The sequence below is a fragment of the Oncorhynchus mykiss genome, chromosome 1, assembly GCF_013265735.2.
Source record: "Oncorhynchus mykiss isolate Arlee chromosome 1, USDA_OmykA_1.1, whole genome shotgun sequence".
Classification (NCBI taxonomy): Eukaryota; Metazoa; Chordata; class Actinopteri; order Salmoniformes; family Salmonidae; genus Oncorhynchus; species Oncorhynchus mykiss.
In genome coordinates, this window is record NC_048565.1 from 49,390,651 (window position 1) to 49,407,731 (window position 17,081).

Consider the following 17,081-nt stretch of genomic DNA (forward strand, 5'->3'; position numbering starts at 1 on the left):
TAGTCCGGAGGCATGGTCCTAGGGCCCAGGTCCTCTGAGAGAGTTGGGGAAATTAAGTTCACACAGGACACCAGATAAGACAGGAGAATGAATCCAGATAGGACAGACTGACCTATCTGAATCCATTACTATTTTATACATTGTAGAAAAATAGTAAACAAAACAAAACTATGAAATAATACATATGGAATCATGTAGGTACCAAAAAACTGTTAAAACCTCTTTTGGCTAGGGGGCAGTATTTTGACGTCCGGATGAAAAGCGGGCCAAAATAAACTGCCTGTTACTCAGGCCCAGAAGCTAGGATATGCATATAATTGGTATATTTGGATAGAAAACACTCTAAAGTTTCTAAAACTGTTAAAAGTATGCCTGTGAGTATAACTGAACTGGTATGGCAGGTGATACCCCGAGGACAAACCCCCCTCCCCCAAAAAATATTCAGCCTTCCACTGTTTCCAATGGCTTTCATGTCTATTGTGAGGCCGAAACCTCCCAGATTGCAGTTCCAAGGGCTTCCACTAGATGTCAGTCTTTAGAAAGAGTTTCAGATTTTGGCTGTAGTGTTTTCATGTGCGTGGATGAGAGCGCGTTCTTTGTTGTTTATCTCCGGTAAAGACAATAATGATTCTCCGTCTTAACTTATTATAAACGTATAAATGATCAAATTTACGTTTATTGGTAAGGTTTGGGATTCATTTTGTATGCATTTTGAAGGAGGGAAACCGGTGGATTATTGAATGAAGCGCGCCAGCTAAACTGAGTTTTTGGGGATATAAAGAAGGACTTTATCGAACAAAAGGACCATTTGTAATGTACCTGGGACCTTTTGGAGTACCAACAGAAGAAGATCTTCTATCCAAATCTAACAATTATATGCATATCTTAAGGCATTTATTATATCGCTATTTCTGACTTTGGTGGAGCACCTGCCTGGTTGAAATATGTTTTTCATGCTTTTGTATGCGGGGCGCTGTCCTCAGATAATCGCATGGTGTGCTTTCGCCGTAAAGCCTTTTTGAAATCTGACACAGCGGCTGGATTAACAAAAAGTTAAGCATTATTTTGATGTATAACACTTGTATTTTCATGAATGTTAAATATTTATATTTCTGTCATTTGAATTTCGCGCTCTGCAATTTCATCGGATGTTGTCGAGGTGGGTCGCTAGCGGAACGCCTGCGCTAGATAGGTTAAACAAATCAATATTTTAGATTATATGTTCTTCAAAGTGGTCACCCTTTGCCTTGATGACAGCTTTGCACACTCTTGGCATTCTCTCAACCAGCTTCATGTGGTAGTCACTTGGAATACATTTCAATTAACAGGTGTGCCTTGTTAAAAGTTAATTTATGACATTTCTTTCCTTCTTAATGCGATTGTGTTGTGACAAGGTAAGAGTGGTATACAGAAGACAGACCTATTTGGTAAAAGACCAAGACCGTATTATGGCAAGAACAGCTCAAATAAGCAAAGAGAAACTACAGTCCATCATTACTTTAATACATGAAGGTCAGTCAATACTGAAAAGTTCATGAACTTTGAAGTGAAGTTTCTTCAAGTGCAGTCGCAAAAACCATCAAGAACTATGATGAAACTCCTTCTCATGAGGACCCAGAGTTACCTCTGCTGCAGGGGATAAGGTCATTAGAGTTACTAGCCTCAGAAATTGCAGCCCAAATAAATGCCTCACAGAGATCAACTAACAGACACATTTCAACATCAACTGTTCAGAGGAGGCCGCCTTCATGTTTGAATTGCTGCAAAGAAACCATTACTAAAGGACACCAATAATAAGACGAGACTTTCTTCGACCAAGAAACATGAGCAATGGACATTAGACCGGTGGAAATCTGTCCTTTGGTCTGATGAGTCCAAATTGGAGATTTTTGGTTCCAACTGCCGTGTCTTTGTGAGACTCAGAGTAGGTGAACGGATGATCTCCGCATGTGTGATTCCCACCGTGAAACATGAAGGAGAAGGTGTGGGGGTGCTTTGCTATTGACACTGTCAGTGATTTATTTAGAATTCAAGGCAAGCTTTAGCAGCATAGCTACAACAACATTCTGCAGCGATACGCCATCCTATCTGGTTTGCACTTAGCGGGACTATCATTAGTTTTTCAACAGGAAAATGACCCAACACACCTCCAGGCTGTCCGGGCTATTTAACCAAGAAGGAGAGTGATGGGGTGCTGCAACAGATGACCTGGCCTCCACAATTACCCAACCTTAACACAATTGAGATGGTTTGGGATGAGTTGGATCGCAGAGTGAAGGAAAAGCAGCCAACAAATGCTCAGCATATGTGGGAACTCCTTCAAGAATGCTGTAAAAGCATTCCAGGTTGAGCTGTTTTTTTTGGTTACGACATGATTCCATATGTGTTATTTCATACTTATGATGTCTTCACTACTATTCTATAATGTAGAAAATAGTAAAAACCTTTGAATGATTAGGTGTGTCCAAACTTTTGACTGGTACTGTACATATATATATATATATATATATATATATTTTAAATATGTATATACAGTATATACAGCTCTGGAAGAAATTAAGAGACCACTGCAAAATGATCAGTTTTACTATATATATGTACTGTATGTGTTTGGGTAAAATTAACATTTTTGGTTTATTCTAGATACTACTGACAACATTGCTTCCAAATTCCAAACAAAAATATTGCCATTTAGAGCATTTATTTGCAGAAAATGACAAAAAAGATGCCTGGAGGTGTGTTGGGTCATTTTCCTGTTGAAAAAACTAATGATAGTCCCGCTAAGTGCAAACCAGATAGGATGGCGTATAGTTTTACTATATATATGTACTGTATGTGTTTGGGTAAAATTAACATGTTTGGTTTATTCTAGATACTACTGACAACATTGCTTCCAAATTCCAAACAAAAATATTGTAATTTAAAGCATTTATTTGCAGAAAATGACAAAAAAGATGCAGTGTCGTCACACCTCGAATAATGCAAAATAAATAAGTTAATATTCATTTTTAAACAACACAATAAGAATATTTTAACTTAGGAAGAGTTCAGAAATCAATATTTGGTGGAATAATAAGATGCAGTGTTGTCAGACCTCGAATAATGCAAAATATATAAGTTAATATTCATTTTTAAACAACACAATAAGAATATTTTAACTTAGGAAGAGTTCAGAAATCAATATTTGGTGGAATAACCCTGATTTTCAATCACAGCTTTCATGTGTCTTGGCATGCTCTCCACCAGTCTTTCACATTGATGTCGGGTGATTTTATGACACTCCTGGTGCAAAAATGAAAGCGGCTCAGCTTTGTTTGATGGCTTGTGACCATCCATCTTCCTCTTGATCACATTCCAGAGGTTTTCAATGGGGTTCAGGTCTGGAGATTGGGCTGGACATGACAGGGTCTTGATCTGGTGGTCCATCCACACCTTGATTGACCTGGCTGTGTGGTATGGAGCATTGTCCTGCTGGAAAAACCAATCCTCAGATTTGGGGAACAATGTCAGAGCAGAAAGAAGGAAGCAAGTTTTCGTCCAGGACAACTTTGTATGTGGCTTGATTCATGCATCCTTCACAAAGACAAATCTGCCCGACTCCAGCCTTGCTGAAGCACCCCCAGATCAACACTGATCCGCCACCAAATTTCACAGTGGGTGCTAGACATTGTGACTTGTAGGCCTCTCCAGGTCTCACACCCACTGTGAAATTTGGTGGAGGATTAGTGATGATCTTGGGGTGTTTCAGCAAGGTTGGAATCGGGCAGATTTTTTGTTATTTTGACCAGTTTTCATTTTCTGCAAATAAATGCTCTAAATGACATTTTTTTTATTTGGAATTTGGAATAAATGTTGTCAGTAGTTTATAGAATAAAGCAAACATTTTCATTTTACCCAAACACATTTTGCAGTGGTCTCTTAATGTTTTCCAGAGCTTATGTTTGACCAATCATAAGTGGTATTTTATTTTTACCACAAGTGGGGTGCTGCCCTTCAACGCCCTAATGGGTGGGCCACCGCTGCGTCTATCCTCTTGTCAGACTCCTCCATCCCTGGCATTTCTAATTGCTTTGATAGTTAGCATCTTTCCCAGTCACTTCATACAACTTACCAGCCAATAGGAAATCACCTGTGGTCGACCAAAGTGATACTTTAAAAGTGATATTTATTGTCTGTCACAATTTATTTTTGTTTAAACAAGGAGAGAACATATTGTAATAGGCACCTGTAAAATGGTAAGCTTAGGTAACTGTGCTTTTTGGGAAAGGGCAAGTGTGTGTGTACATGTGCGCATGCTAGTTTTACTATACTTATGAGTACCGGAAGTACTCACAAGAATAGTAAACCAAAGGGGTTAGGAGTTAGGTTTAGGGTTAGGGAAAATAGGATTTTGAATGTAAATCAATTGTTGATCCCCAAAAAGTCCTCACAAGTATAGTAAATATAGTATAGTGTATGTGTGCAAGTGTGAATGCAGGCGTGAAGCTCCAGTTCCTCCACACAGACGCTGTGACTCAAGTCTAATCCCGAGAGGTGTGTGCGTATGTGTGTGTGTGTGAGGGAAGCCCCAGTTCCTCCACACACAGGCTGTGCCTCAAGTTTAATCCACAGAGGTGTGTGCGTGCGTGTATCTGTGTGTATGGGAAGCCACAGTTCCTCCACGCTGTGTCTCAATTCTAATCCACAGAAGTTCCAACAAAGCACTGGCCTAGAGAACACAACAAGCGCTCTGGATTTACCCGCCTCTCTCCATCTCTCCCTCCTCCCTACACCTCTCTTTAATCCTCACCAGATGCTCTCCTGTCCAAACCCCAAATTGCCCCCCCCCTGACCTCTCCTCCTCTCTCTTCCCCACCGCCCACCCTTCCTGCCTCTCCTTCCCCGTCCACCTCCCGCAATCCCTACATCTCTGTAATCAGACAGATCCTCAGCCCGTAGGGAGGATTTTGAACCTGGCATCTCGCAATGTTGTTTTAGCTAGGCCCATCTGTAGAGCCATCCTAGGCCCATCTGTCAGCTAGTCTATCCCAAACTGGAGTGAGGGAGGGAGGAGGGAGAAAGGGAAAGATGACAGATGAATAAAAGTGAGGATGAGAGCCTGTAGCCGTGCATATGCTCAGCAAAAAAAGAAACATCCCTTTTTCAGGACCCTGTCTTTCAAAGATAATTCGTAAAAATCTAAATAACTTCACAGATCTTCATTGTAAGGGGTTTAAACACTGTTTCCAATGCTTGTTCAATGAACCATAAACAATGAATGAACATACACCTGTGGAACGGTCTTTAAGACACTAACAGCTTACAGACGGTAGGCAATTAAGGTCACAGTTATGAAAATTTAGGACAGAAAAGAGGCCTTTCTACTGACTCTGAAAAACACCAAAAGAAAGATGCCCGGGGTTCCTGCTCACCTGTGTGAACGTACCTTAGGCATGCTGCAAGGAGGCATGAGGACTGCAGATGTGGCCAGGGCAATAAATGACAATGTCTGTACTGTGAAACGACTAAGACAGTGCTACAGGGAGACAGGGCGGACAGCTGATCGTGCTCACAGTGGCAGCCCACATTTAAGAATACCTGCACAGGATCGGTATATCCGAACATCACACTTGCGGGCCAGGTACAGGATGACAACAACAACTGCCTGAGTTACACAAGGAATGCACAATCTCTCCATCAGTGCTCAGACTGTCTGCAATAGGCTAAGAGAGGCTGGACTGAGGGCTTATAAGCCTGCTGTAAGGCAGGCCTCACCAGACATCGCCGGCAACAACATTGCCAATGGGCACAAACCCACCGTCGCTGGACCAGACAGGACTGGCAAAAATGGCTCTTCGCTGACAAGTTTTGTTTCACCAGGGGTGATGGTCAGATTCTCGTTTATCGTCGAAGGAATGTGTTACACCGAGGCCTGTACTCTGGAGTGGGATCGATTTGGAGGTGGAGGGTCTGGGGCAGTGTTTCACAGCATCATTGGGCTGAGCTTGTTGTTATTGCAGGAAATCTCAAAGCTGTGCATTACAGGGAAGACATCCTGCTCCCTCATGTGGTATCCTTCTTGCAGGCTCATCTTGACATGACCCTCCAGCATGATAATGCCACCAGCCATACTGCTCTTTTGTGCATGATTTCCTGCAAGACAGGAATGTCAGTGTTCTGCTATGGCCAGCGAAGAGCCCGGATCTCAATCCCATTGAGCAAGTATGGGAACTGTTGGATCAGAGGGTGAGGGCTAGGAACATTCCCCCCAGAAATGTCCGGGAACTTGCAGGTGCCTTGGTGGAAGAGTGGGGTAACATCTCACAGCAAGAACTGGCAAATCTGGTGCAGTCCATGAGGAGGAGATGCACTGCAGTACTTAATGTAACTGGAGGCCACACCAGATTCTGGTGTTGATTTTGACCCCCCCTTTGTTCAGGGACACATTATTCCATTTATGTTAGTCAAATGTCTGTAGAACTTGTTCAGTTTATGTCTCAGTTCCTGTTATGTTCATACAAATATTTACACATGTTAAGTTTGCTGAAAATAAACGCAGTTGACATGGAGAGGACGTTTCTTTTTGCCCTGACCACATCTGCAGTCCCCATGTCTCCTTGCAGCATGCCTAAGGCACGTTCACACCGATGAGTAGGAACCCTGGGCATCTTTCTTTTGATGTTTTTCAGAGTCAGTAGAAAGGCCTCTTTACTGTCCTAACTGTTCATAACTTTATCCTGGTACCTCAGGAACTGGACTAGGAAGGGTCCTGGCTTTTGATCGGGGGATGGGATAGGGGCGAGTGACCTATGTGCCCATTTGATAACCAGGGGCTCAGAAAAATGTTAGGGAGTGGATAATGGCAGCAGAGAAATCAATGGGGGCCGTCCCCTCACAGCCCTCACGGTGGACGAAAATTCTAAGGTTGTTTCGCCTGCTGTAGTTTTCCAAATGGTTGACCTTAATCATCAGGTATTCATTGTTTTTGTGCAGTTTCTGTTATTCCGTCCCCATGCTCTCTAGCGTGTCCTCAGCAGTGCTGATGCGCTCTTCAGCCTCTTCAATTTGTGACCCTATCATGTTGATAGATGTTGTCAAACCTGAGGTGAAGTTGTTGATTTCAGCCAGCTGTGCTGAGATATCAAGGTGCCATCTTGGGTTTCTGAGGAGGCCATGGTCAGAGGTTCTTTGTCTGTCATTTCTTAGTCTTGTTGTGGTGCTTCCCTTGCTTTTTTTTGTCTCATAGGTATATCACCACTCTACAGTGTTGTTATCAGTATGGGTGAAGTTTTAGGATATATAAAGATTTCTCGGGAGCTCTCGGTCATGCTTCTTCCATGTGACCCCCTATTTTCCTCCTTTGAATGTCATTCTATTTCCAAGCCACTATAATGCACTTTAGATTACATGTTCATCAGCACTCATTGACGATGTATTAAGTAGAATGCTCATTTGGGGATCAGTCCAAACAATGTTGTGACAAAACATGCAATAATGACAAACCTCCTGGCATTGACAACTTAGATGGAAAGCTACTGAGGATGGTAGCTGGCTCTATCGCCACTCCTATGTGTCATACTGTATCTGAGTCTTGAGGAACATGTTTGGCCTGAGGCCTGGAGTTAAATAACCTGTTATGGATGATGCGAATTTTCGCATCTTTTTGTTAAAAATCGCAAAAATCGTAAATGAGAACTTATTCTACACTGGCCTACCTGGTGAAATAAAAAAAAATAAAAAAACACAAATGCTTTGTTTGTAAATTATGTCTGACTGTTGAAGTGTGACCCTGGCTATCCGTAAATTAAAAACACAAGAAAATTGACATATTGAATTTTAAATGATTTATATTTTAACGATTACATTTACTTTTGATACTGAGGAATATTTAAAAACAAATACTTTTAGAGTTTTACTCAAGCAGTATTTTACTGGGTGACTCATTTTCTTTTAAGGTATCTTTACTTTTACTCAAGTATGACAATTGGGTACTTTTTCCACCACTAGTGTCGACCCCTAGACAGAATTTTCATGTGGGATGAGGAAATCACCTCACAAACCTCTAAACTCAGCAAGAAAATAAAGATCCTCTCACTGTCAACTGCGTTTATTTTCAGCAAACTTAACATGTGTAAATATTTGTATGAACATAACAAGATTCAACAATTGAGACAAACTGAACAAGTTCCACAGACATGTGACTAACAGAAATGGAATAATGTGTCGCTGAACAAAGGGAGGGTCTAAAACAACAGCAACACTCAGTATATGGTGTGGCCACCAACTCCATTAACTACTGCAGTGCATCTCCTCCTCATGGACTGCACCAGATTTGCCAGTTCTTGCTGTGAGATGTTCCCAAACTCTTCCACCGGGCACCTGCAAGTTCCCGGACATTTCTGGGGAGAATGGCCCTACCCCTCACCCTCCAATCCAACAGATCAGATCCCAGACATGCTCAATAGGATTGAGATCCGGGCTCTTCGCTGGCCATGGCAAAACACTGACATTCCTGTCTTCCAGGAAATCATGCACAGAAGAGCAGTATGGCTGGTGGCATTGTTGTGCTGGAGGGTCATGTCAGGATGAGCCTGCAGGAAGGGTACCACATGAGGGAGGAGGATGTCTTCCCTGTAACGCACAGCTTTGAGATTTCCTGCAATGACAACAAGCTCAGCCCAATGATGCTGTGAAACACCGCCCCAGACCATGACGGACCCTCCACCTCCAAATCGATCCCACTCCAGAGTACAGGCATCGGTGTCACGCTCATTCCTTCGACGATAAACGAGAATCCGACCATCATCCCTGGTGAAACAAAACCGTGACTTGTCAATGAAGAGCACTTTTTGCCAGTCCTGTCTGGTCCAGCGACGGTGGGTTTGTGCCCATAGGCGACGTTGTTGCAGGTGATGTCTGGTGAGGACCTGCCTTATAACTGGCCTACAAGCCCTCAGTCCAACCTCTCTCCGCCTATTGCGGACAGTCTGAGCACTGATTGAGGGATTGTGCATTCCTTGTGTAACACGGGCAGTTGTTGTTGCTATCCTGTACCTGTCCCGCAGGTGTGATGTTTGGATGTACCGATCCTGTGCAGGTGTTGTTACACGTGGTTTGCCACTGCAAGGATGATCAGCTGTCCACCCTGTCTCCCTGTAGCGCTGTCTTAGGTGTCTCGCAGTACGGACATTGCAATTTATTGCCCTGGCCACATCTGCAGTCCTCATGCCACCTTGCAGCATGCCTAATTCATGTTCATGCAGATGAGCAGGGACCCTTTGGCATGTTTCTTTTGGTGTTTTTCAGAGTCAGTGGAAAGATCTCTTTAGTGTCCTAAGTTTTCATAACTGTGACCTTAATTGCCTACCATCCATAAACTGTTAATGTCTTAACGACCGTTCCACAGATGCATGTTCATGTTAATTGTTTATGGTTCATTGACCAAGCATGGTAAACAGTGTTTATACCCTTTACAATGAAGATATGTAAAGTTATTTGGATTTTTACAAATTATCTTTGAAAGACAGGGTCCTGAAAAAGGGACATTTATTTTTTTGCAGAGTTTAGTTCCTAATGATTATCCCTTGGTTTGACTTGGATTGGGGTTTGAATTCCATACATCATCAAGATCGTGTACATAATCGGGACCTCTTGTTCCCCACATCACAGATCTTTCATTGGACTAGAAATCAATCAATGATAGTGAATGGGAACCCGCCCACTAGGGGTGTTTGTTTAGAAACTGTTTCCCTCATCAATACTCTGAGTCAGAATATCCCCTGCTTTGAATAAACTGATTGAAAAGTTGTCTACTCTCTACATACTATCACAGTTTATTATGAAATAGACACAAATTCGAAATTCGTGACAGGCACACGAAAAAGTCCTATTTTTGTGTGTGTATTGCAAAATTATTATCATACCATTTTTTTTTCCTTCATAACACATTCGTGTACATTGCACAAATTCTATTTTGTTGTGGCTAACGTTAGCTAGGCGGCTAACATTAGTTAGGCTAAGGGTTAAGGTTATGGGTTAAGGTTAGGGATAAGTTTAGGGCTTAAGGTTAGGGCTAGAGATATGAATATGCTAGCTAAGTAGTTAAAGGGTTCGTTTTAGGAGATAGGTTAAAGGTTAGGTTTAGCTAACATGCTAAGTATTTTCAAATCAGCTAATATGCTAAAGTTATATATGATTTGAACACACATCCCTTGGGTTGCTAGATAATCACATTATATGCCAACCCATCCTCCCTGACCAACCTCCCTCGTTTCTACCTTAAGTAACCTACTCTCTTTATCTGTGATTAAAATGCACTGTAATTAAAATTGTGTACTGCACACACAAAAAAAACTTTGTGTGCCTGTCACATATTTCCAAATAAGCAATTTGTGTCTATTGCACAATAATCTGTCATACTGGGTTGCTAATATACGCATTATAAATACTGTACAATATGCCCTTATTGGCTTTCTGATCACGCTTCATGATACTCAGTCATTTCTACCCTTATTTAAACTGCATCTATGTAAATTATTTAAATGGCCTGTTGGAGTAAAATGACATTTTCAATCAACTGCGTAGATCCCTACTGTAGTCATTTTGTAGTTGCCTTGTTTTGTTTAATCTAGCTGCGCTCTCTTTACATTTTGAACTGTTAATCATGAAGACATTTAGTTGATGTCGCCTGAGGTGTTGTCAGCCTGTCATACAGAGAATGTGTTGTCTCATTGAGTGCCTTAGTCAACCAAACAATCAGTTTGGGACTGCAGCATTCTGTAGTGACTATGTCATAATCAGGTGCCAGGAAGTCAGGAAGCAGATTTTCACATACAAACAATGTTTCATTACACTTTTATGTTTTATATTATTTGGATTATTGAGCAAATTGATGTGTGTGTGGGGGGGGGGGTATTTGAATCTTTCTTTTATATTTTACAGAAACAACTTGGTCAAATGTGTGTGTGCAGTGTGCATTACTGCATTGTCAGAACTAGAAGCACAAGCATTTCGCTACACTCGCATTAACATCTGCTAACCATGTGTATATGGTAAATACATTTGAATATCATACGTGTGTCATCTTGACAGGATGTCCTGTGAGTTGGTGCATGTGAAGACTGGGTTAATAGGTTAAAGAATAAGAGTCATTGTCACCAAGCTGATGGTCAAAAAGTAACTTATTTTATCATACGGTTGTTTTCACAATGCATCCCACAAATTCACAACAGATGGCTGGTGGCAATATGTAATAGGACTAACTTTATACAATTGTCAGATTCTCTCCAACTGGTAAGTTTCCTGTCATACTCCAGTTTTCAGTCAAAATTACCACATACAATGCCTGTAATGCCCAGAGATGTTTGTATACTTTTAAACAGCGATCAGTGAGCAACATGTGGTAGACATGTGCTGCTTGTGAATGGAGTGTGTTTCTAAACTAGCGCTGCTCCATCAGAATAACAGTCAGTGCTTTACTGTCCAACACTTATAGGACCTTATACTAGACAATGATAAGAATTTTTATACTGTATAAATTTATATATTACTGAATTCAAGGTAATCAGTGGACCACTCTTTATGGAATAGAAATGAATAGGCTTTTTTTTTTGGAAGTCCTTGGTGGAAGTAGCCCATTGATCTAACCAATGCGTCTCTGTCACACAAGCCTTTATCAGTCCGGAATAGGAACGGCTGTCACGGCATTCAGAGGAAGACGGTGAGGACCAAGGTGCACGTGTTCATCTTTATTAGCTTAACTTTTTATGGCTGCAGGAGCAGTATTGAGTAGCTTGGATGAAAAGGTGCCCATTGTAAACGGCCAACTCCTCAGTCTCAGTTGCTAATATATGCATATTATTAGTAGTATTGGATAGAAAACACTCTAACGTTTCCAAAACTGTCAAAATATTGTCTGAGTATAACAGAACTGATATTGCAGGCGAAACCCTGAGGAAAATCAGAATAGGAAGTGGCTTCTATTTTGAAAACTCCATGTTCCATTATTTTGAAAAATGAGCCAGAACGATAACATCACGTCAAGTGGTCACGAGTTTTGCTCGCGCAACAGACTTTGGATAGGTATTGCTTTTCCCTCTCCTACTGTGAAAGACATTTGCGGTTGATATATTATCGATTATATATTTTAAAAACAACCCGAGGCTTGATTATAAAAAACGTTTGACATGTTTCTGTGGACATTATGGAAACTATTTGGAATTTATCTGCGTTGTCGTGACCGCTCTTTCCTGTGGATTTCTGAACATAACGCGACAAACAATCTGAGGTGTTTTGGATCTAAAAATAATCTTTATGAAACAAAGGGAACATTTGTTGTGTAACTGGGAGTCTCGTGAGTGAAAACAGTCCGAAGATCATCAAAGGTAAACGATTAATTTGATTGCTTTTCTGATTTTCGTGACCGAGCTACCTGATGCTAAGTGTACTTAATGTTTTATTGTGCGATCGATAAACTTACACAAACGCTTGGATGTCTTTCGCTGTAAAGCATAATTTCAAAATCTGACATGACAGGTGGATTAACAAAAGGCTAAGCTGTGTTTTCCTATATTGCACTTGTGATTTCATGAATATAAATATTTGTAGTAATATTTATTGTATTCAGCAGTTATCCCGACACTTATCCCGATATCGGGATTGCAGCCATAACAAGTTATTAACTGACTGAACACTGAATAAAAAATAACAAAAGAATAGCCGAAACAGTTCTGCAAGGTGCAACCAACACTAAACAGAAAATAACCACCCACAACTAACAGTGGGAAAACAGGCTACCTAAGTATGGTTCTCAATCAGAGACAACGAAAGACAGCTGTCCCTGATTGAGAACCATACCCGGCCAAAATATAGAAATACAAAACCTAGACATACAAACATAGAATGCCCACCCACATCACAAAGCAATCTACGGTCAGGGCGTGACAACGGCATGATGTTGCCTTTGTGCAACCCAGACAAAGACTTGAACTATATGAAGTAAACACTGAGCCATACAATAACAATGTGAAGTCATACAGTCACACAAAGGTGTTATGAACTAAATAAAGCCACATATAACAGCCACATCCCTTCTTTGGAGCTGTCAAATGCAGCTTAATATATGGAAAAAACACTTCACCAATAACACTTTACAGAGTTATACAAGGAAGTTAGAAACAAAGAAAACAACACATGATTGTTACCACACCTCAGACGAAGGTCACTACTGACCGAAAGCTTAGCAAATTGGCTTAGCATCTGTAGACATTCTATGTTACCACAACTCACCCAGCTTTGAGATTACAGTCTGTTAATTTCCCTCCCATAGCTTCTGAGGGGGTCAAAGGTTATTCTCATAGTAATTGTTTCAAGAGGACGTAATGATGGTAGAACTGCTTATCCTGGACCTGTTCCAAGGAGCCAGAGAGGAGAACAATGACGACCGTGGGTGGTGACCTGTGCTGGGGTCTGGGCCATATCTCTGCCTGGGTGGTCTGGGTGTCTCTGGTATGCTGTGTGTAGGTCTGCTGTAAATCCAACCACCCCTCCTGCCTGAAATAGTCTGTGACCTTCATATAGGTCTATAGACGATCCCCTTGGGTGCTTCAATAGAAATAACTCCAGTAGTCAAATTAACTTAAATATGAGTCTCTTGTTACACAGTCAAACCTGACTCATTTACAGTGCTTTTTTTACGACTATCTATCTAACAAATGGCATGGTGAAATAGTACTGACACAGTACAAATATATAAATCACTTTGTTTTTTTGAGGTTCATAATACCTGGTAGTTTCCCCACCGTAAAAAGTGCTACAAGTATCAAGTTTGAGGCCAGTTAAAAGAAAATAGTTTTTCCAATGTGTAAGATGTGATGTAAATGTGATAATAATATGTGAATTCTGTGAAAGGAAGGAGGGTAGGTGGTGCTGTTAGATGTTTGTATCTGAAGTTTGCATTTTTGCCCTATTGAGCAATACAATACATGTTATTTTTTTGTAACATTTTAATGTACTTTTTTTTTTTTTTTAGACAACAAACAAAGACAAAAACTTAATGTTTGCATACATGTCAACAAACATGAATGACATCACACTTGCTCAGACTCATATGTTCCCACAGTATCCGCACCCAATGTTGTTTCTATAAAGTCCAAAAGTTATGGGCAGAGTTGGAATGCTGGCTGTCAGAAGTTTTACATTGTAAGTTTACTTTTAATCTGTTTATCTGCATATATCAAGATGTGGCATATGGGGGTGCGGTAAGAGATACCCAATTGGGTTGGAGAATATGATTTTAGTCACCTATATTGAAGAAGCTACTACTTAAATACTGGAAGTCAAGCTATACTCCAATGTTAATAAGAGACTGGAAGAATCAAATGCTTTATTATTTAAATATTGAAAAAGATCTTTCTGCAGACAGAAGCAACATAACACAATTTAAAAAGTAATATGGGTTAGACTCTTACAAGTACTGTGTTAGAAATGAGCAAAATCATGTTTTGGACTTCAAACGCATTCCAGAGGTTTTACATAATTTTTTCTGGAAGTAGCACTCACAAGCCAAAGTGGGTGTCTGATAATTGTGCACTATTTGGTACAACGTCATCCATTTCGTTTGATATGTTATGTCTTTCAAAAATGATGTACAACGAATTCCAATAACAAATCTAAACTACTTAATTGTGAAGATGCCCAAAGCTTCTGCGATGGTGTTCAAATGTCGGCTAAGTTTTTTTTTGTTCTCCTTAAAATGATCATGAGTGGGAGAGGGAAAGGAAGGGTAAGATATTTTTTATTTACTAGTTGAATCAAAAAGCTCTGAAAATATAAACTGAATTCTGAAAATGGTATCTGCTGCTATTAGTTACCAAGTTATAATGCTGTTACGTCCGTCGTTCGAATGAGACCAAGGTGCAGCGTAGTAGGCGTACATTTTCTTTAATATATTAAATGTTCACAAAAAAAACAATAAACAACTCAACGAACGACAAGCTTAGGAGTGCAACCCATGCAACAAACAAAGACAAGATCCCACAACAGAAAGTGGGAAAAAGGGCTGCCTAAGTATGATCCCCAATCAGAGACAACGATAGACAGCTGCCTCTGATTGGGAACCATAATTGGCCAAAACAAAGAAATAGACAACAACATAGAATGCCCACCCCAAATCACACCCTGACCTAACCAAATAGAGAAATAAAACGTCTCTCTAAGGTCAGGGCTTGACAAATGCTAACTGTACATTAACTGCATTTGCTGCTGATTATTGTACCTGCTGCTATTTGGTATTAGATTTTCTTTTATTTCTATATAATATGTGATTTTTTGTTGTTATAAGTATTGCATAAACTTTTTTTTTTGGGGGGGGGGTATTTCTGTTTTCTCTGTTTTCTCACTGAAAAGGGTTTCTTATTCTCTTGGCCTTTGTCACAGCTTTTAAACTGAATACTAAACCATCTTTTGATTTCTGAATGTGTTGGCTATGGGGACTCGAGATGTGGCTGCGGTATTAATGTCATGTAAGTCAGGACTTTTAGTTTTAACATATTGGTTGTTATAGTTTTGAATTATTATACTTATGGATAAAGCCTTAGCAGTCATGCTGATCTTGTTCCCAATGATCAGTGCTTTAGTTTATTATGTTGCTGTCCAGTGGTTCTGATTTTTTGTTGCACCCGACTGTCCACATTTGAATATTTAAAAAGTTTTGGAGTGTGTACTGGGCTATGTAATTGAATTGATATATATGTTACAGCACTTTGGTTTCACTAGTAAATATGTTGAAATGGAACCAAATCATCTGTTTCTGTCTTCAGACATTTTTATATAATATGTAGAATGTGATAGTTGGCCTATAACCAGTATAACCCCTTACTATTCTGTTCAGACTTTAGAGAAATTAATCAATTTGGAAGGAGCTATTATCAAGCTGGTTAATGTGATGCATATCTGTTGAATTTGGAAAAATCAACCTGTACTCGGCCCACCCCACCTACTCAGCCAATCAGGAGCCGCTACTGTGTTGCGGCCATGGCATACTGCATACTTTTTACTAAACTGTATGTGCATTTTAAGTATGTAGTGCGCTAGTATTGGTATTCCGACACAGCCACTTTGTCCTAAAGAAAGCAGAAGTGGTCATAGTAAAGTGTCTTGTGTCGAGTTGCTTGTGTCAAGAAATCTAAATCCGGTAGTCGGGACACTCGGCTTAGTATGATATGCTACATTTGGTATGGTTACATAAGACATAAGGTTACTTAATGCAAAAACGGAAGTAGGGTGGTTTAGCAACCCAAAGGTTGTGTGTTTGAACAACTTTAGTTGATTAGCAACTTTGCAACTACTTTGGGTTAGTATGTTAGCTAACCCTAATCTTAACCCTTTAACCTAACTCCTAACCCAATGTTACATATATTCATATTAATTCATAAACATACAGTGTCATATGGAATGGATGATGGACATCCACAAATTAATACATACCATACAACACAGAACAAATCCCAGATTTTCTTTTACTTAAGGTCCTTTGCAGCTCAGTTGGTAGAGCATGGTGCTTGTAATGCCAGGGTAGTGGGTTTGATTCCCGTGACCACCCATACGTGAAACGTATGCACATATCACTAAGTCGCTTTGGATAAAATCATCTGCTAATTGACATTTACTCTGTCATGTCTACCCCTGAGTCCAGGCTGGTTAAGCAGATTTTGATACGCTGCTGAAATTGACCGCCAATGTCCCTACACACGCACACACATGCACTGTCACACACATACCAACACAAACACACAGTCTTTCCTCCATGTTTGAGCTTGCCGTAGTGAGGATGTGGTGAGGCGGAGGCCTCAGCAGTGTGGCGTTTAGGTCTGCTGATTTGGCCAGACTCTCATAACATTACAGTGCAATTACAGGGTTCCCTGCACGGCAAAGTCAGACAGCAACCATCTAACAACCACCTAACAACCATATAATGGCCCTCATCCTGCTCTCATCTAATCAAGGGCTCTGCTCCGGGGGTCATTACCCACGATGATCTAGGGCCACCCGGGCCCCCGTCTCGCTCAATGTTTACTAAATTCCTCCCATACTTCACCCACTCC